The sequence below is a fragment of the Stegostoma tigrinum genome, chromosome 29 (assembly GCF_030684315.1).
Source record: "Stegostoma tigrinum isolate sSteTig4 chromosome 29, sSteTig4.hap1, whole genome shotgun sequence".
NCBI lineage: Eukaryota > Metazoa > Chordata > Chondrichthyes > Orectolobiformes > Stegostomatidae > Stegostoma > Stegostoma tigrinum.
Window position 1 is genome coordinate 21880129 of NC_081382.1, and position 23552 is coordinate 21903680.

Consider the following 23552-nt stretch of genomic DNA (forward strand, 5'->3'; position numbering starts at 1 on the left):
CAATTCCAGTTGGTTCAATCACAATCTCCTGTCCTTGATTGCAGATCAAATTCGAATCACCTAGTCTAAGGGCTGTGACTGCCTCCAAGAGCAATGTCTCTAGGTAATTTTCCCCTGCCTCATGTAGCCAGTGTCTGTAACTCAGGCTCCTCCATTCAGATCCGCAGTTTTGCGAACTGTAGACACTTGATACAGATGGATTTCACTGTGGATCACCTTGGTGTCCAGACACTCCAATATGTTACAGCTGCAACACATTACCCAATCTATCATCTCTATTGTATATTAACTAATGTTTCTATTCTGTATTCTGCTTGTATTCTGCTGTTTAGACTTGAAGGATTCCCTTTATGTTCTATTGTAATGTTTTAAATAGTCTAGTATCAATCTTACACATAACTGGTGGTTTGTGAGAGAAAAAGGCCACAGACCTGAACACAACTGAAGACCTTACGTTTTGATGTTGCCAGTCATTCTGTTTTCTCTGGTATAGAAAGACCTTTCCTATCAAATAGCCTTTGAAGCAAACGTGCCAAATGCCACATATGCTCATTTGAAAGTTGTAAGTGCTTTTGACTCAGATTTAAAGATTAAAATGAAAACAGCCACCTGGATATAATGCAGAGGCAGTGTCACCAGGAGCAGGCCTGCCTCAGTTTGGCTGGGAAGACAGTTTGGCTGCGCAGTGTGACCATCTCCAGCTCGGTGCCAGAACCCCAGGAATGATGTTGGATGGTTGAGCAGAGACGGTAAAGTCTACAGAGATGGAAAGATGAACTTTTGAATTTGTTTCAGTTTCAGTGACATTAATTTCTTCAGTATTTTACAATTTATGCAATTTATTCATTAATTTATTCTGTAATCCAAGATGGCGCCAGAACATGGCGACATTATTCACTTTTCACTCTACCTAGGATGTAACTGACAAATATTAAACAAAACAAATTAATCAAATCAAGACTAAGCTGATTTTAATTGGTTCTGGGCAGGACTTGAACTTCCAGTCTGCCCCTGAGAGCTGTCAGCCAGTGAAATGGACCTGCAAGACAGGCTTTAGGAAGGGAGTGGAGGACTGGTTCGGGAAGCTGATAGTGAATAGGGAGCAGATGAGGGCTGGATCATAGGGGTGCCTTCTATTGGATACAAACAAGGTGGCATCCTTCCCTAAGTGTGAAGTGACCATTCGGAATATGATCTGTGCATCTCTCACAATTAGTAAAATATTAGAGGTGATTGGAGAAATGTCATTATGTCAATATTCGTTTGGCAATTTAAGGGCCTCAAGGGCTTGCAGGCATCCTGTTATGTCCCTGGCTGCAGGTAAAATGCCAACAGAAATCGTAGGCAATGCACAGGGCACTGCTGCCAAGGAACCAAGTTTACTCCTTCTGCACCCCACCCCACCAACCCACCTGCCAGCCCAATCTGGGGCTGGTGGAAAATTCCACCCAGAGATTCATGAAAATATGTGGGCACATATTGACAATGATTCTTTGTGTGATCATTGCTGAATTTTGTATTACAATAACTATTTTAACTGGGATCTGTTGCTAGTGCAAAAATTACTGGATCAAATAATCTAAGAATGAACTAACTCATACCTCATTTTGTAGAATTTATAGACAATAGACAATAGGTGCTAGAGTAGGCCATTCAGCCCTTCGAGCCAGCACCACCATTCATTATGATCATGGCTGATCATCCACAATCAGTATCCTGTTCCTGCCTTATCCCCATAACCCTTGATTCCAGTATCTTTAAGAGCTATGTCCATCTCTTTCTTGAAACTATCCAGAGACTTGGCCTCCACTGCCTTCTGGGGCAGGGCATTCCATATATCCACCACTCTCTGGGGGAAGACGTTTTTCCTCAACTCTGTTCCAATTTCTAATTTATTTATTTATTGATTAAAGATAACAATTTTTGACAATGAAGCTTGAAGTTCTAACTGGAAGCAGCCTGACTTCAAACATGAAAAGATGCCATTGTTGCAGACAAATTATATATTTAATGTGATTTTGCTGTCTGTGCACTTTCTTTGCAGCCATAATATTGTACTCTTTGCTCTGTTCTATTACTGACGCGCTTTGTATGGTATGATCTGCCTGTACTGCACCTGAAAAAAGAACTTGTCACTATACCTAAGTGCATGTGACAATGAGAAAATCAAATCAAATCAACAGAAGTAGTGCTTTGAAGGCTTTGCAATTTTAACAGAACTCACTGTCATTCATATCCTACAGGAATGTAGGCTCTCCAGAGATTTAAACAATCAATGCAACTTCTTATTAAAAATGATATGAATGAAGGCTCTTCAGAAGACAATCAACTTTGAATCCGTTTGAGGTGAAGATTTAATAAACAAGAGCATGGCTGAAACTACAATACAGGCAAGCCTGTAATAATACGAAAAAGTAATTATATCAGCATCAGTTGATATTCTGCAGGGAATATAAAATTCCTGCTTTAAAAAAGACAGAACTTGAATTGTAAAGACTTTTTCTGATCAGTAGTGTATTCTGTTCCTAATTTTTTTATTTCTTTTATTTTGTTAGTGCTGTGTTCACTGTTTAGTAACTCTTAAAAACCTGATCACATTATCGTATATCACTGCAACTATCACCTATCCCTAAATGTCATCTGCTATAATCAGTTTTTTTTTTATTTAAAGCAATCGCTTATACCAGACACACTGAATTTTACAGCCCTGAAACAGACCATTTGGCCCATCAAATCTATGTTGGTGTTTATGCTCCTCGCAGACCAGCTAAATGTTACTATGCCACATAGATTTGTCTTACTCATTCAGAGCAGATGAGCATTGCTGATTGGGTCCACATTTGGTACCCATCTTAGTTCCCTTCGGAGCAGTTAAGAATTTACAACATTGCTGTAGGTCTGGAGTCATAGGCAGGCAAGACCAGTTAAGGATGGTATCTTCCTTCCCTAAAGGACATAAGTGAACCAGCTGGTTTCCCAAATAGTCGATAATGGTTTTGTGATCATCATTAGATTCCTAATTGCAGCTTTTAAAAAATAGTTCTCAAATTCTGTCTTTTGCCATGGCAGGATTCAAACTTGGTCCCCAAAACAATCCTTGACCTCTGGATTAATCGTCTCGCAATAATTCCCCTAGGATACCCTCCCACCCCCCCTAAAATTAGTTAAGAACTTCTAGGGGTCTTGTAATGCAGTGATAGTGTTCAAACCTGTGAGATGGAAAGCCTGGATTCTAGGCCGACCAGCTCCAGAGATATACCATTATACTTCTGAGCAGGTTGATTTTAAAATAAAGCCTAAGAATTTCAGGCTCTTGAACAAATGGAGAACTGAAACATAGAGAAGAAAAATTCTTGTTAATAGAGCAGATGGTGAGAATAATTGCTATTTCTTATAGACAGCCAGTATGACATGATGGGCTGAATGGGTTTCCTTCTGTGCTGACTGACTCTGCCTAATTATTTTGTTCTGGTCAAGTGGTTTAAGGGAGCCACTAAAGATTTTTCTTAAAGTTGCAAATGTTGACAGATGTGGGAAATTTGGTCAAGATCCAAAATAAGGTAGCAACTTGCTGCTACTTCAATATTGTTTCATATTTTCTCATTGTTGCTTGTAAAGTTCATTGTAAGGAGCGCTTTGAAATGTGCACTGGAAGATTCAATTATAATTTAAACTGAAAGGGTGTAAACAGGACAACAGATCAGAAATGGGAGGGTGGACAAGTGATTGATTCTCTTTTCATCTCATCATTTGCATTTCGAGTCATAGAGATGCACAGAGACATACAGCACAGAAACAGACTCTTCAGTCCAACTTGTCCATGCCGACCAGGTATCCAAGATGAGTCTAGTCCCATTTGCAGCATTTGGCACATATCCCTCTAAACCCTTCCTATTCATATACCCATCCTTTTAAATGTTGTAATTGTACCAGCCTCCACCACTTCCTCTGGTAGCTCATTCCATACACGCACCGTCCACTGCATGAAAATGTTGCCCCCTTGTGTCCATTTTAAAACGTTCGCCTTTCACCTTAAACCTATGCCCTCTTGTTTTGGACTGCCCCACCCAGGGAAAAGACCTTGTCTATTTACCCTATCCATATCCTTCATGATTTATAAACCTCTACAAAGTCACCCCTCAGTCTTCAACGCTCCAGGGAGAATAGCCCCAGTCTATTCAGCCTCTCTCAATAGCTCAAACCCTCCAACCTTGGCAAAATCCCTGTAAGTCTTTTCTGAACCCTTTTAAGTTTCACAACATCTTTTCTATAGAAGGGACACCACATTTGAACGCAGTATTTCAAAAGCGGCCTAACCAATGTCCTGTAGAGCTGCAACATGACCTCCCAACTCCTATACTCAATACACTGACCAACAAAGGCAACCATACCAAATAACAAAGTGTGGAGCTGGATGAGCACAGCAGGCCAAGCAGCATCTTAGGAGCACAAGATCTGATGTTTCCAGCCTAGACCCTTCATTGGAAAAGGGGGATGGGGAGAGGGTTCTGAAATAAATAGGGAGAGAGGGGGACGCAGAGCCAAGATGTATAGAGGAGAAGATAGGTGGAGAGGAGACAGACAAGTTAAAGGGGCAGGGATGGAGCCTGTAAAGGTGAGTGTACAAGGGGAGGTAGGGATAGGATAGATCAGTCCAGGAAGGATGGACAGGTCAAGTGGGCGGGATGAGGTTAGTAGGGAGGAAATGGAGGTGCGGCTTGAGGTGGGAGGAGGGGATCGGTGAGAGGAAGAATAGGTTAGGGAGGCGGGGACGAGCTGGGCTGGTTTTGGGATGCAGTAGGGGGAGGGGAGATTTTGAAGCTTGTGAAATCTACATTGATACCATTGAGCTGCAGGGTTCCCAAGTGGAATATGAGTTGCTGTTCCTGCAACCTACGGGTGGCATCATTAATGCAACTGCAGGAAGCCCATGATGGACATGTCGTCTGAGGAATGGGAGGGCGAGTTAAAATGGTTCGCGACTGGGAGGTGCAGTTGTTTGTTGCGAACTGAGCGGAGGTGTTCTGCAAAGCGGTGCCCAAGCCTCCGCTTGGTTTCCCCAATGTAGAGGAAGCCACACCGGGTACAATGGATGCAGTATACCACATTGGCAGATGTGCAGGTGAACATCTGCTTAATATGGAAGGTCATCTTGAGGCCTGGGATGGGGGTGAGGGAGGAGGTGTGGGGGCAAGTGTAGCACTTCCTGCGGTTGCAGGGGAAGGTGCCGGGTGTGGTGGGGTAGGAGGGGAGTGTGGAGCGGATAAGGGAGTCACGGAGAGAGTGGTCCCTCCGGAAAGCAGACAAGGGTGGGGTGGAAAAAATGTCTTTGGTGGTGGTGTCGGATTGTAGATGGTGGAAGTGTCGGAGGATGATGCGTTGTATCCGGAGTTTGGTGGGGTGGTATGTGAGGGCAAGGGGGATTCTCTTTTGCGGTTATTGCGGGGGCGGGGTGTGAGGGATAAGTTGCGGGAAATGTGGGAGACATGGTCGAGGGCATTCTCGACCACTGCGGGGGGGATGTTGCGGTCCTTGAAGAACGTGGACATCTGGGATGTATGGGGGTTGGAATGCCTCATCCTGGGAGCAGATGCGGCAGATGTGAAGGAATTGTGAATAGGGGATGGAATTTTTGAGTGGGTGGGAGGAGGTGTATTCCAGGTAGCTGTGGGAGTCTTCTGTCCACCTATCTTCTCCTCTATCCATCTTCGATCTGTCTCCCCCCTCTCCCTATTTATTTCAGAACCCTCTCCCCCTTCCCCTTTTCTGATGAAGGGTCTAGAACGTCAGCTTTTGTGCTCCTGAGATGCTGCTTGGCCTGCTGTGTTCATCCAGCTCCACACTTTGTTATCTCAGATTCTCCAGCATCTGCAGTTCCCATTATCTCTCAAGCATACCAAATGCTTTCTTCACTATCCATCTACCTGTGACTCCACTTTAAAGGAGCTATGAACCTACACTCCAAGGTATGTTTGTTCAGCAACACTCCCCAGGAACTTACCATTAAGTGTATAAGTCCTGCCCTGATTTGTCTTTCCAAAACACAACGTCTCCCATTTATCTGAATTCAGCTCCATCTGCCACTCCTTGGCCCACCTGATCAAGATCGCATTGTACTCTGAGGTAGCCCTTTGCTATCTACTAATTCTGGTGTCATCTGCAAACTTACTGACCGTACCCTCTGTGTTCACATACAAATCATTTATATAAGTGTCAAAAAGCAGTGGACCAGCACCACTGGTCATAGACCTCCAGTCTGATAAACAACCCTTCACCACCACCACCCTCTGTCATCTGCCTTTCAGCTAGTTCTGTATCCCAATGGTTAGTTCTACCTGTATTCCATGTGATTATAACCTTGCTAACCAGTCTGCCATGAGGAACCTTGTAGAATGCCTTACTGAAGTCCATATAGATCACATCAACCACTCTGCCCTCATCAATTCTCTTCATTCCTTCTTTAAAAAACTCAATCAAGTTCATGAGATATGATTTCCCACACACAAAGCCATGTTGACTATCCCTAGTCAGTCCTTGCCTTTCGAAATGCATGTAAATCCTGTCCCTCAGGATTCCTTCCAATAATTTGCCCACTACCAATGTCAGACTCACTGGTCTATAGTTCCCTGACTTTTCTTTACCACCTTTTCCTAAATAGTGGCACCATGTAAGCCAATCTCCAATCTTCCAACACATCACCTATGGCTATCGCTGACGCAAGTACCTCAGCAAGGGGCCCAGCAATCACTTCCTTGGCTTCTCACAGAGTGCTAGGGTACACCTGATAAGGCCCTGGGAATTTATCCACCTTTATGCATTTTAAGCCGACCAGCGCCACCTCCTCTGTAACATGGACATTTTTCAAGATGTCACTATTTATTTTCCCATGTTCTACATCTTCCATATCCTTCTCCATAGTGAACACTGATGCAAAATACTCATTTAGTATCTCCCTCATCTCCTAACGTTTCGCACATAAGTGGCCTTGCTGATCTTTTAAAGTGCCTTATTCTCTCCCTAGTTACACTTTTGTCGTAAATGTATCTGTAGAATCCCTTTGGATCCTCCTCAACCCTATTTGCCAAGGCTATCTCATGTCCCCTTTTTTGCCCTTATAGGTAAACACCTATTGCCTTTATACTGTTTTAGAGAATCAATTAATTTCTGTTGTCTGTACCCGACATATGCTTCTGCCATTATTCTTGACCAAAATCTCAATTTCCCTTGTCATCCAGCATTCCCTGCACTGGCCAGGCTTGCCCTTCACCCTAACAGGGACACACTGTCCCTGGACTGCGGTTATTTCATTTTTGAAGACATAAAACAGTTTGATCAGAAGCAGGGCTGTTAATTCACAAATCTCATCGCGCATAAATGAGAGAATTAATTTTTTCTGTAAGACATGAAAGTGCTAAAAAGTAAGAGTCATGTGACTTGACAGCTGTTTGGAAACATACTGCTTTGCAGCCTATCATTTTCACAACTAAGAAAGTAAATTTGAATTCTCTTCATGAATTTATGAAAATTTGCTAAATATTTTAAAAGATCAGAATAACTTTAGCCAACAATGCTTCCCTCTTTTACTTTTAATGGAATAGTGAAATAGCCTAACGAGCTATCAGGTTTCTCCTAAATAGACCCAGATATTATTTGTCATTAAAAATCAACTGCTATATGAACCAGAAACAGATGAACAGTTAGCAGCTATTATAGATGTTAGGTTTTACTAGATTGTTATGCCTTGAGACTGTGTGCCTTTAATTTAGGATAAAATGGAGAAGCAAAAGGGATTCTGCAGCCTGTTATGGATTATTATACTGACAGCAAACCTGGGCTGGCATGGGTGTTAAAGATTAAGGAGGAGCCCAGGTTGTTATTCTTGCAAGATGTTCACACATGGAAGGAATGACCAAAGCATTTGTTCTGACTGGGCTGCTGGTTTCCAAATTTACAAGGTGAAAATGGTTATACTTTGAACTTTCCACTTAGTTTCAAGATAGAAAGGAGTTCAAGACAGAATGTAGCTAATAGACATTTCTACCTGGGTCTGAGGTTTATGTAATTCATGTTGCCATTGGAATGCGCTTTGTTGGAAGAAGAAGTCTATGGAGAGTCATTGTGGAATTAGCTTATAGGTTATTTTCTTAAACTGTCGATAAACTTTGCAGACAGGGTCACTCTGTCTGAATCTGACAGAAAGAGAGGTGTCTAAGACATAGAAGCAGCAATATTCTATAGTTCACAGTTGATATTATTACTGGATAAGTGATATCCAGACTGAAATCTGGCTTGATAGATCTCTGATGAAGGGTCTAGGCCCGAAACGTCAGCTTTTGTGCTCCTGAGATGCTGCTTGGCCTGCTGTGTTCATCCAGCCTCACATTTTGTTATCTTGGAATCTCCAGCATCTGCAGTTCCCATTATCTTTGATAGATCATAGTTTTTGTTTATTTAATGAGGTAGGCTTCCACTGAAACACAACTACTAAATGCTACAGATCTGGTTTAAACAGTAAGACAGAAGTTTATTACACAAAATAGAATAAACAAGTTTCTTTATGTATGACGCAATTTAATAATTTCAAAACGTATAAGATACAATCCCTTCTATTCGAACACCATCACATTAAGGCACTCAAACACCAGAGGTGATTTTCCTTCCTAACATGTTTAGAGATTCGACTTAGCTTTATCTTGCAATTCCTAGTCTTGTTAGGTTGACAGTCTCTTCCTTATTTATTCACACAACTGAGCTTAGACTTTGCCAGTTTTGCATAATCTATGCAGGGTCCTAACCAAATAGTTCAATGTTTGGAACGTTCAAACTAAGATTCTTACGGTGAAGTAAACTATTTCCTAAGCTTCCTGAATGAACCCCCTTTCTCTATTCTTATCTCAAACTTCACCAGGAGTTGTGCAAGCTGAAACCAAACATTTTCAAGCTATGGATTTTCTCTGAAGCAGATAAAACAATTCTCAATTATTTTAACTCTAAGCAATCTACTGCTGTTCACAGTTTACTCTGTCTGCTCATAAACTCTCCCAATGCAAACAAATTCCCATTAGGATCCAATAACTCACCTTATCATTCTAGTTTAAAAATAACCTTTGGCTCCAGAAGTACAGGCAAGTTAATCATTAAAACCTCTCATACACAGATCAAAGACCATATGCCACCAGTTCAAAATGTAAACTTTGATACAAGTTATAAATAAGTATATATGCATTAATATATCTCATACACATTATGTTACAGAGTGCTTGTTCCAATTGAAGAGATCGGTTTTGTAACGATTTAAAGAGTCTTAAGGATTGTTTGGCTTTGGTCGGGGAAGGAATCTACAATTTAACTCTCTCAAAGCAGCCAGTTTGGGGATGAAACATTTGCTAACTGGAAAAGGAAAAAGACCGGAAGCAAACTCTCAGAATCTAAGAAACACTTTGGACTGGTTCTGCGTCCATTCTGGACAGGTCTATTTAAAGATGTAGTGAAATATATCCATGAAGGTAGAGTCATTTTAAAAGTAGTTCAGAGGAAAAGCTACCTACTGAAATAGTGCTTAGGTCAAGGTTGCATTTATTTTGTGCATTACAAGTAATGTCTTGTAACTTGAAATCTGCTGTGCAATCACCTTAACATGGTCACTGGGAACTTGCATTTATTTTTAAGGAAATCAGTCACCCCATAGATCATAACAAAGCGAAGCTGGAAATTCCAATCTCTAAACCCCAGGTACATGGCTGTAAGCTGAATACTTCAAGTTTGCCTCTTTATAAAAGGCCATGCTTAACCCTTTTTTTTCAATAATATTGTCCTCTGCTCCAGTTGAAAAGATAACAGTTCAGATGTACTTGGAATGCAGTATTTTAAGTTCAGAAGGCAGCCAAATGGGGAGAAGAAAACTAAATCAGTATTGAATCAACCTACATTTCTGAAGTGTACCTCCATTAAAAACTGTTTCAAAAGTAGTGTTAATATGAGTTCAGGTCAGTTGGAAGAGAAATTAAATACAAGTGAAATAGAACAATCAATTAAAATATGTCAATTAATGCCAGGTTTCCCGGAATCCAATTCAGATATTGCACTCTAGTATAAAATATTTTTCAACATATCCAATTTATACATCCCCATGAAGACTGAAAACAATAATTTATTTCAAGGACCACAGAAATTAATCAAACATAAATTAGGACAACATTCAATGCAGAACAACAAGGCCCTTAACAAAACATTATAGCCCCTGCCTAATAGGTTTAAAAATACATTCATAGCCCATCCAGCCAATTAGGGTCAATAGCAATGAGGCTGTCTATGTAAGAGATTGTTACATATTTCCAATTACAAACATCGGAAGCATAAGAACGAGAAAAAATGTCTTTCTAGTACTCGGCCTATCTTTTTCATCAACATCTCATGTTAGATCAATGAGTTTCTCTGCCACCAATTCAGTACAGCAACAGAATGAAGAAACAAAAACAGAAATTGCTGGAAAATCTCAGCAGGAACTGGAAAAGGGCCTTTGGAACCAAAACATTAACTCTGATTTCTGTCTACAGATACGACTAGACCTGCTGAGCTTTTCTGGCAATTTCTATTTTTTGTTTTGGATTTCAATCAATCGCAGTTCTTTTGGTTTTTAACAGAATGAAAAAGTTATTTATCATTTGCATAGATTGCAGCCTGGCATAAAACTCAAACACAAACCAATTTTCTTTGTTAAACCTGGAAGTCTTGTTATGACCTCTTTTACTATCAATAACTTCATAAACATAATGGAAATAACCTATGGTCAAGGCGTTTTTTGATTTAGCACTGTTAATTAAACAAACTAAGCTCAATATAGATCCAATGTTACTTAACAGGCAACTAATAGCCAAACTAAATAAAACATACAATTGCATTAACTAGTCATTAACAATGAACCAGATGGCAGCGGTGGGGTGTGAAGTATTCGAGCCCCTGTACCCAGGCTCGGCGACATAGTGTGGGCTGGGAAACCCGGAGAGGTACGCTGTCTCTGTGATATGGTATGGGCTGGGAAACCCAGAGAGGTACGCTGTCTTGGTGACATGGTATGGGCTGGGGAACCCAGAGAGGTACGCTGTCTCTGTGATATGGTATGGGCTGGGAAACCCAGAGAGGTACGCTGTCTCGGTGACATGGTATGGGCTGGGAAACCCAGAGAGGTATGCTGTCTCGGTGATATGGTATGGGCTGGGAAACCCAGAGAGGTACGCTGTCTCGGTGACATGGTATGGGCTGGGAAACCCAGAGAGGTACGCTGTCTCGGTGATATGGTATGGGCTGGGAAACCCAGAGAGGTACGCTGTCTCGGTGATATGGTATGGGCTGGGAAACCCAGAGAGGTACGCTGTCTCTGTGATATGGTATGGGCTGGGAAACCCAGAGAAGTACGCTGTCTCTGTGATATGGTATGGGCTGGGAAACCCAGAGAGGTACGCTGTCTCTGTGATATGGTATGGGCTGGGAAACCCAGAGAGGTACGCTGTCTCGGTGACATGGTATGGGCTGGGAAACCCAGAGAGGTACGCTGTCTCGGTGACACGGTATGGGCTGGGGAACCCAGAGAGGTACACTGTCTCGGTGACATGGTATGGGCTGGGGAACCCAGAGAGGTACGCTGTCTCGGTTACATGGTATGGGCTGGGAAACCCAGAGAGGTACGCTGTCTCGGTGATATGGTATGGTCTGGGGAAACCAGAGAGGTACGCTGTCTTGTGATATGGCATGGGCTGGGGAATCCAGAGAGGTACGCTGTCTCCGTGATATGGTATGGGCTGGGAAACCCAGAGAGGTACGCTGTCTCGGTGATATGGTATGGTCTGGGGAACCCAGAGAGGTACGCTGTCTTGTGATATGGCATGGGCTGGGGAACACAGAGAGGTACGCTGTCTCGTGATATGGCATGGGCTGGGAAACCCGGAGTGAACTTCTGACAGTGGTATGCCATGGCAGCGCAGAAGGACAAGTTGGACTCTGTTTAAGTTATGTTTTTTATTTTATTCTGTGAATTGCACTTATGTATGAGTGATGCGACATACTTTTCGCTCTATTTTACATTGAATGCACATGACTATAAAGGATGAAGGTAAAAAACTAGCCAGTGCAATTCAGCTGTACAACGTGCTTACTTCTCCCCATCATATCAGGTCAAAATTTCATGTGTCCTTTGAAATTGTTAATCTTAGCCTGAGTTTCCTGGATCCATTTTTCGCTACTTTGGTGATTTGCTGTTCACTAAATCTCCAAGAGCCCAGTATATTCTATCTGTTTCCTTTCAAATTGAAAATAAACTGTGATCAGCATCATTTTTGGATGTTAACAGGAAAGAGTCTTCCTCTGCTTGTAGACAGTAATTACTTCCTTGTCTTACTGCTTCTCAAAAAACAGCTGTCATTTCTTTCTGTCAATCACTGAGTATAAAGTGTGAAAACCATCACTTGACATTTTAATAAGTTGCTGCTTGATTTTGTCCCCATGGCAATGAGATCACATGGGTTTGTTTCAAGACACACATTTGTCATGACTCCACAATTCCCTTTTTCAGAATGTTCTGTTTCGCCTTAAGATAAAGGGAACTTCTTAAAACATAACCATCGTATGAAGCTCGGTGCTCATAACAGCCCACAGTAGGTGGATGCAGTGATGACAAATAGTTTCATATAGAATTTATAGCACAGATACAAATCATTCCACCCAACCAGTCTACTTTCATGTGCACATTGTGCCAAGCTGCGAGGATATCCTCCCCTTAGAAGGCTGTAGTTCAGCTCATTCTTATCTTAGAAATCCAAAACTGAGTGAAAGGAGTGAAAAAATGATGAGTGATTGTGAGTTAATGGTGTGTTAAAACATGAACTCAAGGTTTTGGCCATATATTTATAATGTTGTATTGTGCATAGTTTATTAAATGCTCGGATGCTTAAAGAATTATTGTGACCCAATGACTGTGATTAATTTCAGGGTGTTTTGGGAAGTTATATAGGTAGAATAGAAGAGTTGGAACTAATCATTTGACAGTAGTTACTGCAGTTCAGAATATCCCTGAAAGGTGCACCACCCACCACTGCTTTGGGTTGTTTCCACAGTGTGGATCTGACAGCCAATTTGAACACCTTACTGACAACTAGACAAGAATTAGCCTTGACGATCTGATATTGTGAAAAATATATATGTCGTTCCTACCATAGTAGTCCAACACTTCACAAAAAATATCCCATGTCTGAAGAAAATACAATGGAAATTTTGAACATATTGCACATATTAAGGGGAAAACCCCCCATTAATTGTAGGGAAATTGAGTATAATTAATATATGCAGAAACAAAAGACTGTAGATGCAGAAAATCAACAGATAAACTACTTAGTTTCTGCTTGGCTTTGCACAGTGTACAAGCTATCCCTGCCTACATAGGGCATTGGTATCAAATCAAGTAGATACATGTAATATACAGACACACGTCAAAGCAAATTTGTTTAGACTTACTTTTTATTGTATGGTTGGAATAGTTGCCCTTGAAATTTAACACTATCCATGTGACTGCTGTCAATAGGCAGTGGCCTTGAAGCAACTGAAAACTGCCCGTTGACATTCATAACGCCTCTTTCATTAATATTTTCAGTAATATTTATTGGCTGCGGCTTCTAGATGCCTATTAAAAACTTACAGGTTTGAAGCAAATATTGCACTACAGATAAATGGTATTTCTGTATGATTGTTCAAACATTTGAAAATTGTACAATACAGGAAATGGTATAATTTGTAAAGAAAGAGCATCATTTCCGACCACACATAGACAATATAAAAGCCCATGTTGTAGTGGATGACTTATTAATGCAGTTAAAAGATTGCTTAATTAAAAAGAAGCAAATAGTAGGGATAAACATGCCATCTTTGGGTTGTTAAACTGTTGCTAGTGAAATGCTGTAGGGCTCAGTGCTGGATCTTAAATACAATCTATATCAACGGCTTGGATGAAAGAACCAAATGCATGTTGCAAAATTTGCTGATAACACAAAGTAAGGCAGGAACGCAATTTTTCAGGTACAGAGGAGTTTAGATTGTTAAATGAGTGGGCAAAAGCTTTGCAGACACAGTATAATATAAGAAAATGTGGACTTGTCCACTCTAGCACGAAGAAAGGAGAGTAATTGCCGAACTCTATAGTGCATGGGGATCTTAAAGGTCAAGTACAGCAATTAGTATACAGGTACAGCAAATCATTAGGAAGGCAGATAGAAAGTTGGATTTATTGCAAGGGGAATGCAATGTGATAATATGTAAAGGTTGCAGCAGTGGAACAGGACTTTAGTGAGACCACATTTGAAATAGTATGTAGTTTCATCTCTTAAGAAAGGATATAATTACCTTAATAGTAGGCCAGAGAAGGGCCAGTTGATTACTTCCTGAGATGAATGAGTTGTCTAATGAGGAATTATTGAACAGGATGGGCTTATTCTCACTGAAGTTTGGAAGAATGAGAGCTGATCTCATTAAAGCGTATGGGATTCTGAGGGGATTTGATTGGATTCCTTTTTGGAACCAACCAAGGGGTGGATGATTTGAAATGATTTGGTTTATTGTTGTCACATGTACCAAGATGCAGTAAAAAGTACTGTATTGCATGCTGACCAGACAAATCATACCAGGCATAAGTACATCAGCGTAATGGAATAGAATGCAGAATGTAGTGTTACAGCTACAGATTTTGAGATTTTCTTTAACTTTAATTCTAAGCCCTGAGTCAATTCCAATTCCAATTTCAAATCAATTACTGCGTTCGGGAGGGCCGTCAATAGCTTTACTGTTCCTGAATAATCACAAGACACAGACACAAGTTTGTTTTAAAATATTTAACAGAATTTATTGAGTGTATGTAACTATTACAAAATTAATAATATTTAATAAAAGCAGTGGTTTTCCATTAATCAACTAGGCATGCCATCTGGAGAAACTAGTTGACTGGGTGTACTTCTCCTGCGGTGTTGTGTTGAGTGTGTTCTCCGCTGTGTTTGCTCATCCATTTTTGTGCACTAACTCACTACAAATCATCACTTATTAACACTTACTAGCCATTACATAGTCAGCGAAATCCTGAACTCTGATTGGATAGTAAACATATGATAGTAAAATAATAATCGCCTTACTATTTTCACTTCCTCCAATCTCCTTATCTGTTCATTAGAACATCAACGAAGTTCCTTTCATGATAGGTTTTCTGTATTAGCCTGACACCTTACGTCTTCACTGATAATGTGGCACCAATGTAAATGTTTGTGTTGTTATGGCAATGCTGCAGAATTTCAAACTGTTTATTGAATTTTGATTTGTACCTTTAATTCCAAAACATGTTGTCAAATGCATGTCTGTTCAAAGAAGAACTTTGACTGTGGATTTAAATAAGGGACTCCATGGTAAAGTGCTGTATGAAACCTGTCGATTATTGAGCTCGTAAATTACCAGGGAAACTTTAAACAGGGAGAGACTTAACAACAAGAGATACAACAACGCACCCGCGTCCCCCCCAACCACCCCACTGCCAGAAAACTACCCTTGCAAATTTTGTCCTAAACTGAAGTCACAGTTTGTATTTTTCCCTTTAAAGAAAAGTCAATTTCTACTCTACTGGAGGGACTGGTGGAAATGAATGCTCTTGTGTGTACCATCTATGTTCAAGCACCATTGTGCTGAAAAAGCTATAGAACTATCCCTTAGTCGCCTGTATTGCAGGTAAAGATTTCCACTCACTCTGAGTGCTAGAAGTCAGCGAAACAGCAGCCAGATAAAAGGGAAGATTCTTTCTCATTCTGATTGCTGAATTCTCGTTTAAAAAATGGAATCAGGACAGAGGAACTTCAATTAACCTACAAAACCAAGAAATTCAATATCATACTTGCAGTAACCACCTCTGTAACTCCTGCAATTTTTGACATATACTATTCTTCATGATCAAAGACTGTACCATGTACATTTGAAAAAAATCTTTTTGGATTTATCTTCATTTATAATATGTAAGTTAGGTGAATAGCAATTAATAAACTCACTCACTTTGTTAATTCTTTTGTGAATTGAACAAAACTTACTTAAATTGGCTCATTTTAATACATAATTTTACTTAGGCCTGGAAGAATTGTATCCACAAGGCAGGAATCCTTTATAAATTTCCCTTGTTGTATCAACCAAGCAGTGGGAGATTTGATTTATTATTGTCACATGTACCGAAAATCAGGGAAAAGCATTGCATGGCATGCTAACCAGGCAAATCGTACCTTACATAGTACATCAGGGTAAAAGAACAGAATGCAGAATATACTGTTAAAGCTACAAAGAAGGTGCAGAGAAAGATCAATTCTAATATAGGAGAGGTCTGTTCATAAGACTGATAACAGCATGGAAGAAACTGTTCTTAAATTTATTAGTACATGTCTTTTGTATCTTCTATCCAATAAAAAGGGGAACCATTTTATCCATCCTCACCTGTGAGTTTAACAGTATGAGGTAATCTATCTGGAACTGTAATGGTTTGGAGACCCTTGACTGGGATCTGGTTATAACAAGAATCCCAATTTATATACTAATGAATATGTTAAATTGAGATTATGCAGTTCTATTACAAGATACAGCAAAATATGTCATGTTCAAAATAAGCATACAGACCAAATATACATAGGGGATATATTTTCATAGAAATCCCTGCAGTGTGGAAGCAGGCCATTTGGCCCATTGTGTCCACACAAAAAGAATCCACCACCACCCCCCACCCATGCCGGTAACCCTGCATTTCCCATGGCTAACCCACCTAGCCTCTGCATGTCTCTGGACACTATGGCAATTTAACATAGCCAGTCCACCTAACCGGCACATCTTCGGACTGTCAGAGGAAACCGGAGCACCCAGAGGAAACTGGGAGTAGACATGGGGAGAATGTACAAACTCCACGCTGACAGCCACCCAATAGTCCCTGGTGCTGTGAGGCAGCAGTGCTAACCACTGAGCCACCGTGCCGCCCCATGTTAAATTAACTCAATAAATTAAGTTAATTGAAGTTCATTTAAGAACTTAAATAAGTTAAAACAAAGCTGTGTCCTTCAATAAAACGTTTTAGCTCAAAGCATCTTTATATTTGTTAGCCAAATTTATATTAGCTTCGGCTATAAAAGCAGCCATAAAATCATAAACACATGATGTTTGTAATCCCAGTTAAATAGAATGTAATTTAATTCCCCAGTTGCTTAGTCAAATCAAAATTATTGAACAATTAATCAATCCTAATTGGGAGAATGTCTGCTCGTATTGGAGAGTCTAAAAGTAGATGGCACTGTTAAAATTAGCACTCTCCCATTTAAGATTGAGGAAAGGAAAAATTTCAGAGGTCATCAGTCTGTGAAATTCTCTTAGCTAAAAGAAGTTGAGGATCTGTTGGTGAATACATACAAGGATGAGTTAGATTAACAATCAGGTCAAGGATTATGGGAAGTAGACAAGAAGTAGAGTTATGACCACAGTTAGATCAGCCAAGGTTGTATTGAATGGTGAAGTAAGCTGAAGGAGCTGAAGGCTTCGTCCTCCTTACTCATCAGGAGTTCTGAAGAATGGTCACTTGACTCGAAAAGTTAACCCTGTTATCTCTCCAGAGATACTGCCAGGCCTGCTGAGTTTCTCCAATGATTTCTCTTTTTATTTGTTTCACATCTTCAGCATCTGCAGTTCTTTGTTTTATAATATGAATATATCATATATTTTATATACTTTTAAATGAGTGACACACGAGAGTTAAGACAATGTAATAGTGTCTCAATGCAGTATAAATTCCCTGGTGCATTGCACATTGTGAATTGCTCAATGAGCATTTCTTTGGTATTGCTCATGGAATTGCAAACAAATTCAGTAGAAATAGGACCACTGGAAATCTTCATAAACATATTTGCAACGTTGTTGTAAATCTGACAAAGATGACTTCTCATCAACCTGAACTATAGAGCTTAAGCTTTGAAAATGGTCATGAAAATAAAGGTAATTTCATGAATGCAGAGGAGTACAGTCTTGGATGGTATTTAAACAGCCATGGGAATTTAGCTATGTGTATCTGTAGGTGGCAGGCAAGATATTTTTAGGTTCTGCTTCTGATTACCTGTCTTGGATATTCTCATATTCACATCCAATCCTTCTGACATGGTGGCTTTAACAAAGAAACTCTTGAACATTTCTTGTGTCACTGTTGAGAAAGGTCTTCGTATGTCTGCTTCTGTCTTCTGGCTTCTTACCTTGGAGGATCCCATCCCTGGATTAATGTTTGGGTTTACCAGTCACACACCGGATTTCTGTTCTTTCCTTGTACGAAGGAGGAAGACCATGGAAAATACACCTGCAAAGCGAAGTTGGGATTGCCCAGTATTAAAACTACTCTTAGCATTTATAAGGCCTGTAAGTGGCACATCTTTAATTAAAGCAAAATGAAGTTAATAATAAAGTTAAATGAAAATCATATTGTGGTTGCTAGCAGTCTTTTCACAACTAGATGTCAGTAATTTTCTCAGTAACATGTGAAGACTATGATTCACTATAAACTTGCCATTCGAATTTTAGGACATTTGATGTGCAATGATTCTTCATACATTTTACATATGTGGATTATTTCCCAACTTCTGTATTCCTGAAACAATGCAACATCACTGATATTCTATTGAACATGGTCTGATAGTGCTAAATGAATTGTAGCAAGTTTTGGTTGTTTTGCATCAGTTTCTCGGTGGTGTACAATTTTAGTAGATGGGCGTGCAGGCTAGAGAAACAAAGTTTTTAAAATAATATTGCCTATTTCTGATTTGTGCAACCCCAGCTCCTCTCTGTGACTGAACCTTCTCTGAATATCCTGTTCAGTAGGTAAAATGATCAAATATGACCATAGGTTGTCCAATTTAATCTATATCGTTCTCCGGTGAATCCATAACTTGAGTAACATCAACAGAAAGTAAGGAAAAATGTTAGGTCAGTAACAATACTTAAGAGTAAATTTGTTTAGTAGTAAGGGAACATTGTTCAAACAAATAAAAGGGCAAATTTGACAAGCTTTCCCCAAAGAGTGATAATTTGACAGAGTAGGTATGTGGTGAGGGCGGTGAAGGTGAGAGCTCGGGAATGATTTAAGAAACAGTTCAATGCCACAAAGGGAATCTGCACATTTTCTTTGAAGGAATGAGACAGTTTGGGTAAATGATATTCTTCATTGGTATCCATCTAGTGATTTTAACTCAATACAGCCAACCCAGAAAGTGTCAGCTCACAGACCTATGAATATGGGGAGGTTAATACTTTATCAGTTGTCAAGCACAATACATAATCACATTCATTTCTTTTCATACATAATGGAACAAATTACCAAGGTAAGGAAGGCCTGTGTGCTTGCTTTAATTAACACGCAATGATAGATGCACTGCCTGTGATTTTCCATTTCTAATGAATGGAAAATATTTGGATGACAACTGTGATAACTTGATGTGCGTGACCCGTGAGCAAGGCTTCCAGCTGACAGCATGAGCCTTGAGCTCTGCTCTTGAACTGGGGAATCTTTGCTGTGAGTATTAGTATTATAAATAGGGTGTGCTCTGTCAGATTATCCAATGTTGGCAAACATTGTCACATGGCACTCAGTGAGCAGAATCCTCATGTTTATCTCATCCAAGATTGGAAGAAATTTCCCCGATCCATAAGATCAGGTGATGTGATTTCCCTTTAGTGAAAGGGTTAAATGAGTTGCTAGCATTTTGGGGTCAATGTTTGGAGTAGTGAACTGAAGAAGCTCCTGCTTTTCTTGCCCCCTGAGATTCATGCTCTGTCTTTGGGAAAGGGGTAACAGCATGAAATTTACAGCATACAGCTGGTCACTAGACTGGTATGTGGCAGTAGGAATTTGCCAGTGGTACCTAGAGTGATTTGGCTATCACAGATTGAGAACTGTGGATTACTTCAGTCCCTTGTTCTCCTTTGAACAGGAATGTAGTACCTGTTATAAAAATGATCTGTATTTAATTCGCTATGATTTAATGGATTTTTAATATGGATGCTACAGAGCTAAAGCATATTAAAACAACACAGAAAACATAGTTTCATTCCAGTGACTGCAGCACTTGACTTCAGGATGTAAGGAAAATACTATAGGTGATTTGTTCGAATATCCAATGTGCTTAATTATCATAGAAAACTAATATCGGTTATAGAGCCTTCAAATACCTTTTGAAATGTCACAGTTTTGTATCTAAATTGAAAGGCCACTTAATACCCAGCTTAAAGGAAATATTTGCAAAAATTACACAAAGCATCTGACTTCTCTTGCAGACATTGAGCCAGTGTCTTACAGCGCAAGCTCTCAGACAGTAGACAAAGGAGAAAGAGTGTCCTTTCATTGTGTTTCTGGAGATAGTCACCCCTTGGTAGGGATCAGGTGGACTAAAGACAGAAGGAGTGTCAGTGAAGGGTTACAGTTCCAGGTATGAACACTTTGGTAACTTTTAACCCAGGAACTGGAAACAGAGATTGTTAAACTGCTTAACTCAATATCTTTGGAGTTGAGTATTAATATTCCTCTGTGAGGAGTAGTGGACATGGCATTTACCAATGGTTACAAACAGACTCATTCCTGACACATCTAGTTGGTGGTTATTTATTAAGGTTATGTTGATATTCAAGTATAAGATCTGGTCTGTTTCATGTGTAGCATTTCTTTCATTTTCCTTTAAGTTGGTTGTCTGCTGGGGAATGATTCAATGGCCATTAACTATCCTCTAGTACTGTGCTGAATTTGGCATTGTTCATGTATAAGAGCAGAATATGAAAGTTGGCAGACTATTCTCCCATGTAGCACATGATTCCCCAATTGGGTGCTGTACTCACCTGGCATTATACATGCTTTGACTGGTTAGCAATTGAGAGTGTGGGGGAGTTGAGGTCTTTTGTTAATAATTTGGTTCTCCCGTCACCGAATCACCCATGGTATTTTCATCCATCATGCACCACGACTAAGTAACCTGCAGTTTCCAATTGGCTAATTTATGTGCAAAGCTTGCTGTGGCAATAAAGACCATCAGGGTTGGGAGAGAGGGAAGGGATTAAGTCAACATGGAGTTGGAAGAGTGCCCATCTCTCTCTAAAGGCTTTGAGAGTATCTGCTGTTTTTGAAGTTAGATTCCTGAGCTTTTCCATACTGTCTGTCCCATTTCTTGTTCTTGGACGAAGTAAGAGAAAGGACAGAACCTTATATGGGAAGAAAAGGAGGCTGTTGATTAGACATGAGACCTTGGGGCCTTAGGAAAATGATGTATTCTTTATCAAGAGGCATGATAGAGATCAGATCAACTGTGAGTGAATCAGTGCACAGAAAGCAAACTGGTGGTTATAGACACAAGGGTTTGCAATGTGAGGGAAGTAGGATAGAATCATCTGCAATTGTTTGAATGTGGTTGGCTGATGATTCTAGGGCTATAAGTAAAATGGAGAAAAAAATAGGATATAGAATGGAATCCTCGAGAAATGTCGAATTCATAGAAATGTGCCAGAACAAGGTCATTAATTACAGTGTGTAAATGGAGCAAGTTGGGGGAGGCATGTAGCTGGCAAGAGGCCATCTTACGAAGGCAGAGACATGTGACACAATGATAGAGATGATTCAGAGAAACATGACAGTCAGCAAGATCACCAGTGAAACTGCCATGCCAAAGGTTATCCTGGAGATCACAAGCTAGGTTAACAGTTACAAGGTGATGAGGTATTCTGAAGCTATGGGATAGTGTAGGGGGAGGGGCTTAGATTAGTTCACAGGTCGGCGCAACATTGAGGGCCGAAGGGGCTGTTCTGCGCTGTATTGTTCTATTTCTATGTTCTAATGGAGATAGTAGCAAATTGAATAAGAAAATTAGTTGTTTTTCTGGAGAGAGATGAGATTGAGGGATCTAGGAGGTGAATAGGTTGAAGTAATCTCTACAAAAGGGAGCTATTTGCGGATCCACTGATTTTTTACAGTTCTTACAAATTCTGAAAAGTGAAATTTAGTATCAAGGGGAAAATGTCTGGAAATGGTTTATATGCTACTATCCTATGCCAACAGATGGGGATCTTTCTGTACGAATCACAGTGGGATTGAACAAAGCACTGGAAATCTTAAAGCGAAGCAGAAACTAAATAAACCACACAGCACTTTCATTACAAGTTAAATTAGAAAGCTACAAGTTGATATTTTTAATGGCATCCTCTATCAAGCCCTCCTGTTAAAAAATGTTCTTGAAATGAATTAAATTGTTGGCTGTCTTTCTTAATGCCTTGGAATCAGATACAGCAAATGAGTTTAATTGTAACCTTTTCAGATATTAGTAACAACTGACATGAATTTAATTTATATAGTTACACATTTGGAAGTGCTTTTGGAATAAAGGACTTCATAATTCAGTCCTCTACATTAATTGACAAAGTGAGATTGAGTCAGAAAATATGGTTTGATATAAATGATTTACTGTTGCTGAAGTGGTTTGTACTTTGAAGTTGACAGTTATGTGTGAAATTGAGTTTGTAGCGAAGTGATATTTTCAGCAAAGCTATTCTGGTATTTCTAGGAAAATCTTTGTAGTTGTGTCACTGCTGTACCACTGACTGTTTAGCATTGTTTGCTGCTTAACTATGGTCCAAATAAATCTAAGCGAATAATCTAGGACCTATTCCCCACCGACATTCGACTTGTATGGTGCCCCCAGTTTAGTGATGCCCAACTGATGATTGCTTGTACTTATGATCGCAATCCCATACAGGTGTGTAATTTTAAAGATCTGACACACGAATGTTTTCTGTGATTACCGATGGCTACTTTATGTCCTGTATTGTGTACCAACTTGCTTACATATCAATTCACGAGTGGACTCAAAAATGGAACCCATTCACAACCCAAGGACTGCCTATATTTATGTTTCTAGTGCTATGACAGGACCTCAAGCAGCAGGAGGCAGTGGCAAGGGAGGACAGCTGCAGCAGTTAAACAGATTCTCGATGGAAAAGAAAGAGCATCTTTGGTAGAGAGAGGGCTGATGCAAGGGAAAGCAGACAGAAAAGGAATTCTTCAGCTCATTGTAATCCACAAGGTTATTCCCTGCCCAAATAAAGAGAACGAAGAACAGTACAACTTAGGAACATAACAACACAAGCACAGACCCTTTGGCCCACCAAGACTATGCTGACACACAATGCCTTTCTAAACTAAAAACTTTTGGCTTCCATGCAGTCCATACTCCTCTATTCCCTGCCTATTCATGTATCTTAAATGTTGTTATTTTATTGACCTCCACCACCTTCTCTGGCAGTGCATTCCAGGAATTTACCACCTCTGTGTCAAATATTAACTTCTCATGTTTCTTTTAAACTTACCCCGTCTTAAACCTATGACTCCTAGTAATTGACATTTATACCGCACTGAAAAAAAGTTTCTAACTATCCATTCCTTTCATATTTTTGTAAACTTTCTATCAGATCACCTTTCGATTTTCGACATTCAA

The 23552-nt window shown here is 40.0% G+C and overlaps 1 protein-coding gene and 1 long non-coding RNA gene across 2 annotated transcripts in view; one reads left to right on the forward strand and one right to left on the reverse strand.

The window, feature by feature from the left end:
- LOC125465591 (hemicentin-2-like) overlaps positions 1 to 23552 on the forward strand; it is a 103708-nt gene that overhangs the window by 21023 nt on the left and 59133 nt on the right. The gene's annotated exons all lie outside the window — the stretch shown is intronic.
- Positions 17786 to 23552, reverse strand: part of LOC125465594 (uncharacterized) — a 45616-nt gene continuing 39849 nt past the window's right edge. Inside the window, exon 3 of the long non-coding RNA XR_007250284.2 lies at positions 17786 to 18385. This is a non-coding gene — a long non-coding RNA (uncharacterized LOC125465594). The remainder of the gene's footprint in view (positions 18386 to 23552) is intronic.